The sequence below is a fragment of the Pelophylax lessonae genome (assembly GCF_965119305.1).
Source record: "Pelophylax lessonae genome assembly, chromosome: 8".
In the NCBI taxonomy this organism is placed as follows: Eukaryota; Metazoa; Chordata; class Amphibia; order Anura; family Ranidae; genus Pelophylax; species Pelophylax lessonae.
The window spans coordinates 114,857,325-114,874,387 of record NC_138775.1 but is presented as its reverse complement, the minus strand read 5'-3'; the positions used below and the strand labels follow the sequence as shown (position 1 = coordinate 114,874,387).

At 45.8% G+C, this 17,063-nt stretch overlaps 1 protein-coding gene across 1 annotated transcript in view; it reads left to right on the top strand.

The window, feature by feature from the left end:
- The window catches only part of DDX47 (DEAD-box helicase 47), a gene marked incomplete at its 5' end in the record, with an annotated part of 626,288 nt that overhangs the window by 40,302 nt on the left and 568,923 nt on the right, over window positions 1–17,063 (top strand). The gene's annotated exons all lie outside the window — the stretch shown is intronic.

The window sequence follows — 17,063 nt, the reverse complement described above, 5'->3', positions numbered from 1 at the left end:
ACATTCCAAGGTATTTAATAAGGGGCATGGTGAGTTTTTTGAAGTTGTCATTTTTTCCCACAATGCTTTGCAAAATGAAGATTTTTTTTTTTATTTTATTTTTTTTTACAAATTGCCGTATTAACAGGTTATTTCTCTCACACAGCACATGTATACTTGCAACTACACCCCAAAACACATTCTACTACTCCTTCTGAGTATGGCGATACCACATGTGTGAGACTTTTTCACAGCCTGGCCACATACAGAGGCCTAACATCCAACCAGCACCGTCCGGCATTCTAGGAGCACAAATTTCACATATAATTTCCTGACAACCTATCGTACTTTTGAAGGCCCTGGAGCACCAGGACAATGGAAACCCCTATAAAATGACCCCATTTTGGAAAGCAAACACCCCAACGTATAATTTTTGAGGCATAATGAGTCTTTTGAATATGTCATTTTTTTCCACAAGTTTTTGGAAAATGTGGAAAGAAAATGAAAACACATTTTTTTTTACACAAAGCTGTCCATTTATGCAATATTTCTAACACATAGCATGTATATAGCAAAAATTGCACCCCAAAATACATTCTGCTATTCCTCCTGAGTATGGCGATACCACATGTGTAACACTTTTTCACAGCCTGGCCACATACATAGGCCTAACATCCAAGTAGCGCTTTACACAAAGTTGTCCATTTATCCACTTTAAGACTGGGCCTATTTTTGACACTTGGTGTTTACAAGCTAAAATCATTTTTTTGCTAGAAAACTACTTGGAACCCCCAAACATTATATATTTTTTTTTAGCAGAGACCCTAGAGAATAAAATGGAGATCGTTGCAATATTTTTTATCACACCATATTTGCGCAGCAGTCTTCCAAATGCGATTTTTTTTGAAAAAAAATCACTTTTTTGATCTAAAAAATAAGAAAACAGTAAATTTAGCAAATTTTTTTTCCATAATGTGAACGATAATGTTACGCCGAGTAATTAGATACCCAACATGTCATTCTTCAAAATTGCGCATGCTCACAGAATGGCGCCAAACATTGGTACTTAAAAATCCCCATAGGCAACATTTTAAAAATTTCTGCAGGTTACTAGCTTAGAGTTACAGAAGAGGTCTAGGGCTTAAATTATTGCTCTCGCTCTAACGATCGCGGCGATACCTCACATGTATGGTTTGAACACCGTTTACATATGTGGGCGGGACTTGCGTATGCGTTTGCTTCTGCGCGCGAGCTAACGGGGACAGGGCGCTTTAATTTTTTTTTTTTTTTTTTTTTCCTATTTATTTTATTTATTATTTTTTTATTTTTACACAGTTTAAAAAAAAAAATGTTTTGATAATTTTTATTCCTATTACAAGGAATGTAAACATCCCTTGTAATAGAAATAGGCATGACAGGTCCTCTTTATTGTGAGATCTGGGGTCAAAAAGACCTCACACCTCACAACTACACTAAAAAAGAAAAAAAAAAAAAAAATTGTTGAAAGAGGAAAAAAAAAAAAGCAAAAAAAAAAAGCGGCCCTTTAAACCGGTTGCTAGGCAACGTCTTTTGACGTAGCTTCGGTCCTCCAAGACCATAGAGTTGAGTGAGGGCCATCTTGCCCTCACTCGACTTCCTGTCTCTGAGGATCCGGGACCGGATAGTTTTCCCCGCTGCCGGCGGGTCCGGTAAGCTGGGAAAACGTCTGGGACGCGGCAGGAGGGGGGGGGGGGGCACCTCTTCCCCTGCACCGTAAGGGTAATTCCGCGGCGAATCCGCCACTGGGACCACCCTTATCTGAAAGCCGACCGCCCGCCGTTTCAAAAAATACCGGGGTTATGGGGGCTATCTTCTGCCATAACCCCAGTATTTAGCTTTTAATGGCCGACGCATATAGTCGTTAGGCGGTCAGTAAGTGATTGCATGTATATGGCAAACAGGTGACGATGACTGATGGGGTGACAGGTGACGATGACTGATGGGGTGACAGGTGACGATGACGGATGGGGTGACAGGTGATGATGACTGATGGGGTGACAGGTGATGATGATTGATGAGGTGACAGGTGACGATGATTGATGAGGTGACAGATGACAATCACTGACCGGGTGACATGTGACGATGATTGATGGGGTGACAAGTGACGATCACTGATGGGGTGTCAAGTGACGATGATTGATAGGGTGACAGATGACGGTGACTGATGGGGTGACAGGTGACGATGACTGATGGGGTGACAGGTGACGGTGACTGATGGGGTGACAGGTTACGATGACTGATGGGGTGACAGATGACGATGACTGATGGGGTGACAGGTGACGGTGATTGATGGGGTGACAGGTGACGGGGCGATGGTCACTGATGGGTGACAGGTGACGGGCGATGGTGCACGGCGGTACTGTTGGCAGTCTCTGGTGACCGGTGAACTTTAGGCTACATTCACATGTGAGCGTAGCGATCGCGGGCAGAATCACTGCGATTCTGCCCGCGATCCAGAAATCATTGCAAATGGCGGGACGCCTGTGCGTTGCCCGCTGTGCGATGTTTCCGCCTGCCGAATCGCGGTAACATCACGCAAACAACGCATCACGCCCCAAAGAAACTCTTGTACTTTTTTGGGCGTCATGCGATGTTTGCGCGATGTTACTGCGATTCGGCAGGCGGAAATGGCGGCAACATCGCACAGCGTTTGGGGTGCTATTGCAAATCACGGGCAACGCACAGGCGTCCCGCAATTTGCAATGATTTCCGGATCGCGGGCAGAATCGTGGTGATTTTGCCCGCGAACGCTGCGCTCACATGTGAACGTTATGGGTGTCAATTTCTGGGCACTGATGAGGTGACTGTTGGGTGACAGGTGACATTGGGGGGGGCTGGGGACTGTGTGGGGACCTTTATTAGTGTGATTTTAGTGTGATTTTACTTTTTACATGTGTACAGAGCAGTAACTCACTATTTCTAGCTCTTCTCCCCTCATACTGGAAGCTGTATGAGGAGAGAAGAGCTAGTAACAGTGAGTTACTGCTCTTTGTTTACATTTTGTGATCGGCTGTGAATGGATTCACAGCCGATCACATAGTAAACAGTCACTGTCAGTGACTGTTTACTACTGCCGGTGACAGCTGTGTTCCTACGGAACACAGTGCCACCGACATGACCGCGCTGCGCGCTCCCGATCGCGCATGCGCGGTCATCTCCCGGCCGCCTCCATTGTGATCGGCTGTGTCATTGGAACACAGCCGATCACGTGGGAAACAGCCATGCCTATTGGCTGTTTCCCCCCTGCCGGTGACCGGCTGTGTCCCGGGGACACACCGACACCGGCAGTGCACGGCGGCGCGCCCGCGATCGCGCGCCTGCCGTGCTTGAATGGGCGGACGTCATATGACGTCCGCCCAGGATAATAGCCGCACCGTCCCGCCGTCATATGACGGCGGGCGGGCGGTAAGTGGTTAATTATAGTTGCATATATTCGTACAAGTTGAGCAAATCTGTCTGGCATAACATTTTAATATTTTTTTAAGTTTTTAAGAAAGCTAGCCTCAGTTTCTTTTGTCATTGGGTAATGGACTTCCTTTTTCTACTGAAGGAAACTTGCGTTACTATGGAGGTTTTTTGCTCTGACAATAACCCACCAAGATGATTCCTCCATAGTCCCTGCTACAACTGATAGTTGACTCCTCGGCAGAGCCTTGGGGGACTATACTCAGACCCCACACAGAATACGCAGGGCAATTATGTATGTTGCTGACATGCACTGAATCCTGCTTTAGTGTCTCCTCTTAGCATAAAGTGCAACATGTGGATTTAGTTGCAGGGTGTTGCACATATCCTGGGCCGTGGTTCATTTCAAAGGCAGACACTCTAAATACCTCTTCGGGGGTATACCCACCATGAGGGGTACGTTTGGTTCCTTATGGGAACCTGCAGTGTGGATGAGGTAAGAAAGGTTGAAAATGTGCTCTGTTTGAGTTGTCCAGTTTCCAATAAAGGACAACTATCTCTTAAAATAAGGGTTGAATTTATTTACAATAGATAAGTAAATCTACAGGTACATTTCATAAAATTAGAATATCATCAAAAAGTTCATTTATAATTCAATAAAACATATGTTTTTATATAGATGTGGCACACAGAGTGATCTATTGCAAGCATTTCTTTATTTTAATTTTGATTATTCTGGCTTAAAGCTAGTGGAAACCCAAAATTCAGTATCTCAGAAAATTATAATACATAAGACCAATAAAAAAAAGTGTTTTTAATACAGAAATGTTGGCTTATTGAAAAATATGTCCATTTACAATCTAGTATGCACGCAGTACTTGGTCGGGGCTCCTTTTGCGTGAATGAATCCATCAATGTGGCGCAGCATGGAGGCGATCAGCCTGTGGCACTGCTGAGCTGTTATTGAATCCCACGTTGCTTTGATAGTGGCTTTCAGCTCATCTGCATTGTTGGGTCTGGTGTCTCTTATCTTCGTCTTTTTTTTTTTTTTTTTTTTTTATCTCTTTATTGAAAAAACAAAGTACCAAAATACAACAGCAGCACAATCAGACAGAAAAAATTCGGACAGTCGGCTACAAGAAAGCAGATATATAGGAGTGTGCCATCTTGGTAAACAATAGTAGTAAAAGCAGCATCAAAAACATAGGTACTGTACATTAACAATTGAACATTTCAAACGACGTGGGAGCACTCGGCTCATTTGAAGCATAATAGGATTACAAAACGGCGTGCAAACTTAGAGCAGCCGGGGCTCTCACCCGAGCATCCTGAAAAGGACGGGACTTATATACAGGAGAGGTAGGCATACTGGGTGGTTGCAGTAGAGAGGTGACCCAAAGGTCGGGGTAACCTAAGCGAGAGTGAAGATAAGAGGGGAGAGTAGGTAGAGATAGAAGTAGCAAGTACAGGGCGGGGGAAGATAAGACAGAGGAGGGTCGGCACAGGCAGAGCATACTCACTGTGGCGCTATAGGTCAGGAGCCCTCCCCTGCTGGTAAGCCGCGGTGCCAGTGAAGAACAGCCATGGCATCCAATGGTTCCATGTCTGCTCCTCTGTATTTCTAAGGGTGGCAGTCAGCTCCTCCATTTGATGGATCTCATTGATTTTAGAGAACAAGATCTCACGAGTAGGCGGTTGGGAGTGTCTCCACATACCAGGGATTTAGGCCTTAGCCGCATTGAGAAGCCAGATTGTCAGGGGCTTTTTATATTCAGGAATTGGGCTCCTGGTGAGGTGGAGAAGACACAGCGCAGGATCGTCTCCCACCTCGACCTCCGTGAGTTGTTTGATGACTGAGGCGACCTCATTCCAGAAATTTCACAGTGAGGGACAAGCCCAGAAAATATGGAGCATTGTCCCCCCCCCCCCCCCCCCCTCCGAGCCACACCGCCAACACCTATCGGGACAACTGGCATCCATTTTATGTAGCACCGTGGGGACGCTGTACCACAGAGTTAGGATTTTATACCTCACCTCCTGGTATTTGCAGTACATAGAAGACTTATGGACTAGCGTCAGCATTTTTTCAGTTTGCACGGGCGTCAATGAAATGTCGAGATCCTGTTCCCAGTGGTGCAGGAAACACAATGGTGCTCCCCGGGCGCGTTAGAGAGGAGCAAGTAAAAAAGTGAGAGGGCATGTCTGGGGGTCTGGGGGGGGGGGGGGACCCCCGTCCTTACACATGGCTTCAAGCGGGGTTAGGTAGCGCGGGGCCTAACCCCTGTTCCAGACGGAAAGGAGGAAATGTCGCAGCTGACAGACGCTAAGTGGGTCGAGGGAGGTCCCGGGCCAAGCAGCAATTTCTGAAGGGGTGGGCACATCTCTCAGAAGTCGAGAAGGCAGGTCCTTCCAACCTGAGCCAGACTGTGCACCCTAGCACTCGTGCAACCTGGCGGAAAGTCCGGGTTGCCGAATACGGCATGAGTGGGGACTGCGTGGGCGCTATTATTGGGTGGTGTTGGATGCGCCGGGATTCTCGTAGGGGGCCCTAATCGGAGGTTGAGAGAGGATGGGGTGCGAGGGTTAGGAGGACTAGGGAGCCAGGGGTGTGGGCTGTCCCGCTGCACTCACTTCCAAACTGACCCAGCATTAGGCGTCCGCATTGCATTGCCAGTCAAGGATTCTCATGAGATGCGAGGCCCTATAGTACCGAAGTAGGTCCGGAAAACCCACTCCCCCCTTTATTTTAGGAAGAGACAGAGTCTGCAACCGGATCCTGGGAGATTTAGAGGCCCAAATGAAAGATCTGAACATTGCCCGGGTTTGGTGGAAGAAGGATAGGGGGTTAGCTATCGGCAGGGCCTGCAAGACGTAGAGTAGTCTGGGTTGTAACAGATCCCCAATACTTGGACCAACTATTTCTGTCTTAGGTCTCCAGAATCTCACGTGATGCAGTGACCTGGACCCTCAATTCCCCCCAAACATCAGCCTAAGTTCGATGAAGAGGGTAAAAAAAAGACAATTTATTCAACAACTCACTTCCAATATATACAGTCTCATGTGTTTGATTTCATTATCCTTTGCAAATGTAATTGTATACAGAACATAGTGAACATACCTTGGCCATCTGGAAAGAGATAATAGGTGAATGAGACTGCAACATGATCATAATTAACTCCACAAACAACAAGCCCCCAAAACAAAGCCGAATACGTATTCCTAGAAGTGTTAATACAAAATCACCTCTAGACAGATGAAAGTAGAAGACGTAGGCTTGTAGACGTCCCGTCTCAGTTTCCAAAATACTTCATGATCAATGTCAATACACATCCCCACAGTAGATAATGGCTGAGTTTGACGTCGTTAGCATCTCTTTAGTCTCTCATTGAGTGGAGAAGTCCTCTGCTGTAACTGGCAGCTTTAGGCCTGTAACATTGATCTTCGTTTTAGAGTCTGTATCTTGGGGTGACATGGATTTGAGTCCAAAGTAGCATTAACTCCAATGGTCCATAGTCCCATAGTCCGTGGGCAGGAGTCTGGCCTCCACACACCTCAAATTGCCCGTGGCGAACATCCCAGCAAATAAGCGTTCCTCACATGGGTAGAATATTCATTTTCAGCACGCTGCAGCGCCCGAACCAGGTCAGCGTCGGCGATTGCCACGTGCGGAGGTCAGATTTGATAGTCCCCAACAGGGGCAGAAAATTCACGCGGTGGAGGTCAAGTGGGTCAGCTGTGATACGGACTCCCAGATAAGTCAACGACCCCTCAGACCAGTGGAAAAGGGAAAGAGGCCCACAGGGACCGTTAGTCCTGAGCCGGGGATGAGATGTTAAGTGCCGTCGATTTTAGACAAGTTGATCTTATAATTCGAGAGTGCACCATATTTATGAAAAGCGCAGAGGATGTTTGGGAAAGAAACGATCGGGTTAGTGACAAAAAAGAGCAGGTCATCTGCGTAGGTGGCCACCTTGTGGTGGCCTTCAGCTAACTGAACACCCGTGATGTCAGGGGACCTGCAAAGGAGAGGTTCCAGTGTCAGTATAAAAATTAGGGGCGACAGTGGACAACCTTGACGGGTGCCGTTAGATATCAGAAAAAAGTCCGCAAGCCAGTCATTGACTCGGACGGCAGCAGTCAGAGAGGAGTAAAGGGCCAGAATGCATTGCATCACCTGGGGTCCTAGGCCCATATGTGATAGGGTGGCCTCGTGGGCCGGCACAAAACCGACCTGATCAAAATGCACGAGGTGTGATATTAGGGGCAGGAGCCGGCTCGCAAGGATTTTGGCAAACAGCTTGAGGTCCGCATTAAGGAGGGAGATGGGGCGATGGCTGATGCACGACAATGGATCCCCCCCCTCCTTATGGATAACGGTAATGTTGGCCCGCAGGGTGTCAGTGGGTAACTGGCCACCCTCCCGAACTGCATTAGAGATAAGGGGTTGGCTGAGGCGAGCGAGAAACTGTTGATAATAGGGCAATGTAAACCCGTCTGGGCTTTGCGCCCTGAGGGGCTTGGACTGTGCGAGAGCAAGAGACAACTCATCCTCTGTAATCTCGCCCTCCAAATCGGATGCCTGTTCGCCTAGAGAGAGGGCATACCCGATTCCCAGATGTAGGCCTTGGCCGCTCCCAGCCCCCCAGGGGAGGACGAGGATCGGCCGAGAGGAGCAAGGTTATAAAAGGGAGTGCAAGAAGGAACGAAACTCGTCTGCAATGTCTGCCGAGGTATGGACTGTACGGCTGCTCGCCGTCTGTATCTGGAAGATATGGGTTCGCTTCCGCGGTCCCCGTAGTGCCCGAGCCAGCATCGCACCAGGCTTGTTAGAAAATTCGTAGAAGTGTCTCCGAGCCCATGCCATGCCCCGCACCGTCTTTTGGAACAGCAGGTTGTTCAACTCCTCCCTCGCTCTGGTGAGAGGGAGCAGATGTTCCGCCGCCAGGGAACATTTGTGAAGTCCACTGAGGGTCTTGACCCGCGCCAGAAGGATAGCAATCGCCTCCTCCTGCTCCCGCATGCGCCTAGCACCAATACGAATGAAAGCCCCCCCCAGACAACGCACTTGTGAGTCCCCCATACCACAGAGGGGGAGAGGGGCGAGCCGGTATTGTGTGCAAAGTAATTGGACAGCGCCATATCGATTTCTACCCGCACTTCTGGGACCTGGAGAAGCGACTCATTAGGACGCCAGGTAGGGGGCCCGCAGTCCTAATCGATCATGATGTGGACTGGCATGTGGTCTGAGAGGGAGAAGGAATCTATTCGGGAGGTAACCAGATGGAGGTCGTTCTGAGGGATCAGGATGCGGTCTATCCTAGAAAAGCCATGCGTTGCAGAGTACGAAGTGAAGTCACGCTCACCTGGATGCATCAGGCGCCAAGGATCGGTCAGGTCGAGGAAGGAGAGCTTCAGTGGACGTAGGCGTGCGTAGGGCGATATGGGATGTCCCCTTGGATGTGCCAAGGAGAGGTTCAGGGGCGTAGTTGAAATCTCAACCCATCACGAGGTGCCCCTCCCGAAAGCCCAGGACAACCGGTGTCAAGTGCTGCAAAAAAATTATAAATGGTCAGAGTTAGGCAAGTAAACATTGAGCAGAGTGAGCATAACGTGTCTAACACTTCCCTTCACCATCAAGTATCTGCCTAGGGGGTCTGCCAGTTCCTGCTTTGAAGGTCCAGGGCATAGACTTGCGGAGGAGGATGCTCACCCTCTTAGACTTATGCCTCGTACACACGCAACGATTATCGGCCGACCGATCGTCCGACTTTTGTCCAAGTTGTGTTTTGTTGATTGGAATGTGCCTAGACTGCACACTTATTTTCTCGGCCAACAAAATTCTTCTTCAGAAGTGATGTCATGTGTTGGTTTGTTTTCTTTGTGTTTTTTCTTCACTGAGCATTCCCAGACTTGCTCATCAGATTTTTCCCTGTCGAAATCTGTACTGACTGCACGAAAATCGGAGAGAACCAGCGAAAGCAAGTAAGGTCAGAGCTGTATACCAGAAAAGGCACTACCTAGTGTGTTGAAGTGGAGGTAGTAAACTCTATAAGTAGGATGGAGACGTGATAAGGGGGTGCCAGCCCACAAATTGGACAACAAAGCTGGAACCCCTTAGCCAGGTAATACTGCAATAAAGCCAAAATACATGCACCAAGAAAAAATTGGACCTCAGTAGTTCTGCAGAGACAACATGCCCCGTATCCCCCCAGCCCCCCCAACAACCCACCACCTCCCAAGAGTCAGCAGGGCAAGTCCAAAGTGACCTAGGCAGGAGAGCCGGGCACTTAGCCAAGGGAAGATGACACAAGCATAGGGAGGGAGTGAAACGTGAGGCCGAGGCGGTCAACACACGGCCACCAATGCCCGGGATCTGGCTCTACCGTACAGCGGAGGCCAACAAAAGGGGGGACAGGGAGGAAGATGACAGCAGGGGGGGGGGGCACCAGGCAAGCCATCAGGCCAACAGAAGGAGGAAAGCGATCTACAGTTCGGGGGAGGCCGGGGCCTCGACGGGGTCCCTTCTCATAGCAGATCTGGAGCGTCTCCGGCGACGTTGAGGTGAGGGGGAGGTCTCCTTGACTCCAGGGGTTACTGAGCCAGTCAGGGACCGGGGGAGTCTCTAGGAAGGAGAACAGCTCAGAGTTGGTCGGGCCACTTGAGAGCAAAAAAGTTCCCATTCTTCAGGACCACTAAATGAAATGGGTGGCAAGTGGTACGTGGGGTCCGCGGTGCGAATCACTTCCAGCAGAGGCTTCAGCATGGCCCTCATCCGCAGAGTGAGGCGTGAGAAATCCGGGAGGAGCCGTATGGTGGCCCCGTCAAAATCCAGCGGTCCGTGGTTCCAGGCCCGCTGCATATTGTCCTCCTTTAGGGAGTAAAAATGGACCCTGGCCAAGACATCACGCGGGTGGTCCACTCCAGCACTGCGGGGGGCCTGGACTCTGTGTACTCGTGTCAATTTCAATGCCCTATGTAGGGGCAAGGTCTAGAAGCTTGTTAAAAATAGCAATGAGGGTCACCTTAAGGTCAGGACCCAGGGTGCCCTCCAGGAGGCCCCACAGCCTAATGTTGTTCCGGCGGCTGCGGTTCTCCCCGTCTTGCTGCAATTGCAAAGTTTTGAGTTTTATATAGGATTACCTATAGCGCTTGCTTGAATAAATAATAATAAAGGAAATAATTCTAACACTGTTAAATTCACACTTATTAAAGTGCATATAAACCCCGTGATCTACTAGAAGTGATAAAATAAATGGGTACATGTATGTATGTATGTATGTATATATATATATATATATATATATATATATATATATATATATATATATATATATATATATATATATATATATATATATATATATATATATATATATATATATATATATATATATTATCTCTGTCTGTCCTCCTTCTCTCTCTCTAGCTCTCTCACCACCTCTCTCTCTCTCTCTAGCTCTCTCACCACCTCTCTCTCTCTCTCTAGCTCTCTCACCATCTCTCTCTCTCTCTCTAGCTCTCTCACCATCTCTCTCTCTCTCTCTAGCTCTCTCACCATCTCTCTCTCTCTCTGTGTATCAGATTTGGCAGTGAATTTCCCGGGTTGGTCAATGAAAATAGCAAATCTTCAGCATATGCTGAAATCTTATATTGCTCTTCCCCCTATTATTACTCCTGTCAGAATTTAGGCTGACCTTGCATAAAAAAAGGCTCCAAAGACAGGGCGAAGAGAAGGGGTGATAACGGGCATCCCTGCCTTGTACCATTTTTTTATTTTATCAGGAAGGGCTCTGATAAAATCCCATTCGCTTTTACTCTTATCTATCGGGTCTGAATAAACTCTGGCTATTTTATCCAACATTGAATTCCCCAGCCAAATATACTTGAGCACCGAAAACAGAAAAGACCAACTGACCCGGTCAAATGCCTTTTCTGCGTCGGTGCTCAATATTACACAGGGGGTCTTTATCTCATTCACTACATGGATCAGGTTAAGAACTCTCGTAGTATTGTCTGTCGCTTCTCTCAATGCCATAAAGCCTACTTGATCTAAATGTATTATATTTGGTAGGTACCTTGCAAATTGATTTGCCAAGATCTTAGTAAGTATTTTCAAATATACATTTAGGAGAAATATTGGTCGAACGCTACTACAAGCAGATGTATCTTTGCCGTCTTTTAATATCAGTGCAATATGAGCGGTTATTTTTTCCCTGGTTAGAGATCCGTCTAAATCCGTTGCATCATACAGTTTTTCCAAAAATTGGGAACAATGTATGATAATATTGTGTTGTCAGTCCATCCAGGCCCGGTGCTTTCCTGGGTTTCATTGACCTCAATGCCTGCTGGATCTCTTCTAGGGAAATACGAGCCTCTAGAGACCCCCGATCTTCCTTAGATAACATACAGCTGCAAGAAAAAGTATATGAACCCTTTGAAATGATATGGTTTTCTGCACAAATTGATCATAAAATGTGATCTGATCATCATCTAAGTCACAACAATAGACAATCACAGTCTGCTTAAACTAATAACACACAAAGATTGAAATGTTGCCATGTTTTTATTGAACACACCATGTAAACATTCACAATGCAGGTGGAAAAAGTATGCGAACCCTTGGATTTAATAACTGGTTGAACCTCCTTTGGCAGCAATAACTTCAACCAAACGTTTCCTGTAGTTGCAGATCAGACATGCACAACAGTCAGGAGTAATACTTGACCATTCCTCTTTACAGAACTGTTTCAGTTCAGCAATATTCTTGGGATGTCTGGTGTGAATCGCTTTCTTGAGGTCATGCCACAGCATCTCAATCGGGTTGAGGTCAGGACTCTGAGTGAGCCACTTCAGAAGGCGTATTCTCTTCTGTTCAAGCCATTCTGTTGTTGATTTACTTCTATGCTTTGGGTCATTGTCTTGTTGCAACACCCATCTTTTGTTGAGCTTCAGCTGGTAGACAGATGGCCTTAAGTTCTCCTGCAAAATGTCTTGATAATCTTGGGAATTTTTCCTTCGATGATAGCAATCCGTCCAGGCCCTGACGCAGCAAAGCAGCCCCAAACCATACTTCCCAGTTGGGATGAGGTTTTGATGTTGGTGTGCTGTGCCTCCTTTTTCGCCACACATAGTGTTGTGTGTTTCTTCCAAACAACTCAACTTTGGTTTCATCTGTCCACAGAATATTTTGCCAGTACTGCTGTGGAATATTCAGGTGCTCTTGTGCAAACTGTAAACGTGCAGCAATGTTTTGTTTGGACAGCAGTGGCTTCCTCTGTGGTATCCTCCCATGAAATCCATTCTTGTTTAGTGTTTTACGTATTCTAGATTCGCTAATAGGGATGTTAGCATTTGCCAGTGACTTTTGTAAGTCTTTAGCTGACACTCTAGGATTCTTCTTCACCTCATTGAGCCATCTGCGCTGTGCTCTTGCAGTCATGTATACAGGACGGCTACCCCCTAGGGAGAGTAGCAGCAGTGCTGTACTTTCTCCATTTATAGACAATTTGTCTTACCGTGGACTGATGAACAGCAAGGCTTTTGGAGATACTTTTATAACCCTTTCCAGCTTCATGCAAGTCAACAATTCTTAATCGTAGGTCTTCTGAGAGCTCTTTTGTGCGAGGCATCATTCACATCAGGCAATGCTTCTTGTGAAAAGCAAACCCAGAACTGGTGTGTGTTTTTTATAGGACAGAGCAGCTGTAACCAATATCTCCAATCTCATCTCATTGATTGGACTCCAGTTGGCTGACATCTCACTCCAATTATCTCTTGGAGATGTCATTAGTCTAGGGGTTCACATACTTTTCCACCTGCACTGTGAATGTTTACATGGTGTGTTCAATAAAAACATGGCAACATTTTATTCTTTGTGTGTTATTAGTTTAAGCCAGGGGTGGGGAACCTTTTTTCTGCCAAGGGCCATTTGGGTATTTATAAAATCATCAACTTAAAATTTATCAACTTAAAAATGTGCCTGTTATTTGGTTTAAACATTTAATTAACTCACCCCGAATGTGATGACTGCAACTGCTTCTCTTTGGTGAGGTGTGTGATGTTAGCTGGTATTGATGACTACTCAAATCTGGTTTTCCAGGTTTGCGTCGGTCAGTCTGGAGCGCAGTCGACTCTTTGTGGTGGTAAGTTTTGAAAAGAAATGCTGGCTGGTACTGCTGGTGGGTACAGCTGGCTGGTACTGCTGGCTCAGGCTGGTACTGCTGGCTTGTACTGTGCTGCTGGTACTGCTGAGGTTACTGCTGGCTGGTACTGCTGTGGGTACTGCTGGTACTGTGCTGTAGGTATTGCTGTGGGTACTGCTGGCTGGTACTGCTGGTTCTGACTGGTACTGCTGTGAGTACTGCTGGTTCTGGCTGGTACTGCTGGTTCTGGCTGGTACTGCTGGTTCTGGCTGGTACTGCTGGTTCTGCCTGGTACTGCTGGTTCTGCCTGGTACTGCTGGTTCTAGCTGGTACTGCTGTGTGCTGCTGGCGCGAAATGCTGGTTAGCAGCGGCGACACGCTGGAGGAAGAGACAATGTTTCCTGTAATGGTCACAGGCAGAGTGCATTTGATATCACTGCACCTGTGACTCACTCACAGAACTATACAGGAAGCATCGGCTGCATTCTGACAGATCAGCTGAGAGACACAGACTCAGCTGCGCGGGGGGCCGGACCAAATGACTTTGAGGGCCGCATACGGCCCCCGGGCCTTAGGTCCCCCCCCCCTGGTTTAAGCAGACTGTGATTGTCTATTGTTGTGACTTAGATGATAATCAGATCACATTTTAAGACCAATTTGTGCAAAAATCCATATCATTCCAAATGGTTCACATACTTTTTCTTGCAGCTGTAGGTAGTTGTGATTGTATCAGATAACTTTCAATTTCTTGCTGAGAGGGAGGCTTTTCTTTAAAATTGTACAAAGAGGTAGAATAATTCTCAAACTCCTGTGATTTTGTATTGGTAATGTTTTCATAATATCCTCAGGAGACACTATGAGAGATGTAGGATCTTCATTTCTGTGCTTGCACAGACCTAGCCTAGAGTTTTTCCACATTTTTTCCCCACTTCATAGTTTAATTTGCGACAAGTTTGTAGGGCTGCTTTTGGCTCTAAGTTGTAGTAAGTCTGTTATATGCTTCCTAGTCATAGCAAGCTCTGTCATTGATACTACTGATGGTGCTTTTTATGATCTGTTTCCAATGTTTTGAGTTTTCCCAGAAGTGATTAATAATTGTTTTTCCTTTCCTTTTTAATACGTGCTCCATGCTTAATTAATACGCCTCTTATCACTGTCTTATGGGCTTCCCATAAGATCCCTGAATGACCGTTTGGTTGATCACTTATCTCAAAAAAGGCTCACAGCTCCCCCCAGAGACATCCAGCAGGACCTCTTCTTTTTGTAATAAACTCTCGTTCAACCTCTAGAAACGCTGTTTATGTAGGGAATTCGTTGTCACTGTATATTATTGAAATTAATGCATGGTCTGACCAAGTAACCCTATCAATATCTGAGTTTTTTTACTGCCTGTAACTGAGCATGAGGTATAGCAAAGAAGTAAATTCTAGAATAGTTTTTATGCGGCATTGAGTAAAATGTATATTCTTTTTCAGAAGGATGCTGTAAACGCCAAACATCGATCAATTGAGCTTTATGCAATGACTTTAGTATACGCCTACCAATTCCAGGCATGAGTGTAGTAGTCCCGGAGGAGGTATCTACTGCAGGTATAAGAGGCACATTAAAGTCTCCTCCTAGAATTAATTGGCCTTCTGAAAAATTCATAAGGTCTTAGCAATAAATATATCTTGCCGGGCAATTAGGTGCATAGAGTGTAGCTAACGTTACCTGTATTTCTTCTATTAGTCCCTTTTACAAATACAAATCTACAATCACGATCATATTTACTATCTTGGTAGGTCCAAGGGACACTATTTGCTGTAAGTATAGAGACTCCTCGTGATTTGGCTTGTGTGTTAGATTCTTCCCATATGTGTATCATTCAACTATTTTTAAGAAAAGGTAATTTGTCTGTCCTGAAATGTCTCCTCTAAATATGCGGTGCTATTTTTCAAGCCTTTAAGGTCAGCTAACACATGTCTGATATTCAATCCTTTCACATTTTAAGATATCGCTGGTCACAAAAAAAATAAACCCAAAAAAAAAAAAACACAAGGAAAAAAACCTAAATTGGCGATATAGAGGAGCCGGGGCCCAATAGGCACCGGCTCTCCCACTTGTCTTTTCGGATAATTTTTCTATCCTTATCTCACACGGCACTTTTAATTGCCAATTGTGTGCAACCCTAAATGGAGGAGTACTCAGGAGGGGACCATTGGCACACCTCCCATCACTCCTCCTCTTCCCAGCCCGCTCTAAAAGTTCTGGTGCATAACGTATTACTCTTTATAATAGATAGAGAAGCCAATACTTTATTTTTCGCTCTCTTTCTCTCTCTATCTCTTTCTTTCTCTCTTTCTCTCTCTCTTTCTCTCTCTCTATCTCAATTTCTCTTTCTCTCGCTTTCTCTTTCTTTCTCTCTTTCTCTCTCTTTCTCTCTCTTTCTCTCTCTTTCTCTCTCTTTCTCTCTCTTTCTCTCTCTTTCTCTCTCTTTCTCTCTCTTTCTCTCTCTTTCTTTCTCTTTCTTTCTCTTTCTTTCTCTCTCTTTCTCTCTCTCTCTCTCTTTCTCTCTCTTTCTCTCTCTTTCTCTCTCTTTCTCTCTCTCTTTCTCTCTCTTTCTCTCTTTCTCTCTCTTTCCATAAATATCACTCCACAACATCGCACAGACATATACACTGTGAAAAAAAAAATCTACCCCCATTGTGCAGGGTAAAACAAAAAAAGGTGAAATAATTAAGGGGGGGGGGAATCTACCTGTTGTGTAAAAAAAGGGGAAAAATCCAAGTAGAAATTAGGGATTTTTGGTAGAAAATTTGTAGATAGGGGTGGGCCATATAATCTACCTTTTTGGCATGCAATCCAATTGCCTAACTTTCTGACTTCAATAACGAACCCGGGAACGTTTCGGGAATATGCTAACAAGATTTGAGCAATACTATGTGGAGCTGGGGAGTTTATCGCGCACTTTATCGATCTTGTATGGACTGTTGGTTAATTCGATCGATCAGTTGGAACTGTCCTGGGTGGGAAAGTGGGGAACAGATCTAAACTGTAATCTCACAGGCGAGCAGGACCGGAGGATATTGAAGTTTGCGTTTTAAGTCCTCGGTGTACTAGAGCACAGGAGATGAACTATAAGATCATAGCAAGATGGTAAAGTACACCCGAGAGACTACATAGGTGGTACCCAAGGGAGACAGATTTAAGGATGAGGTAGGCACACTGTACTATATCTTCTGGACCTGCTCTGGTATAAAGTCTTTCTGGCAAGGGGTGAGAATTATAATGCAGAAATTTACAGATTATAAAATAGAGGAAGACCTGGCTCTGTTCCTGCTTCATGTGTCTAATATTCCGGTAATGGTAATTATGAGAGGTCTATCATCCCTCATTAATTAAATGCTGCAAAGGCTTGTATCCCTGGTTATTGGAAAAGAACACAGGCCCCCGATTGGATACGAAAGGTAGAAGATAATAGGAGGATGGAAGATTTAATCGCTTCCTCACAAAATAAAC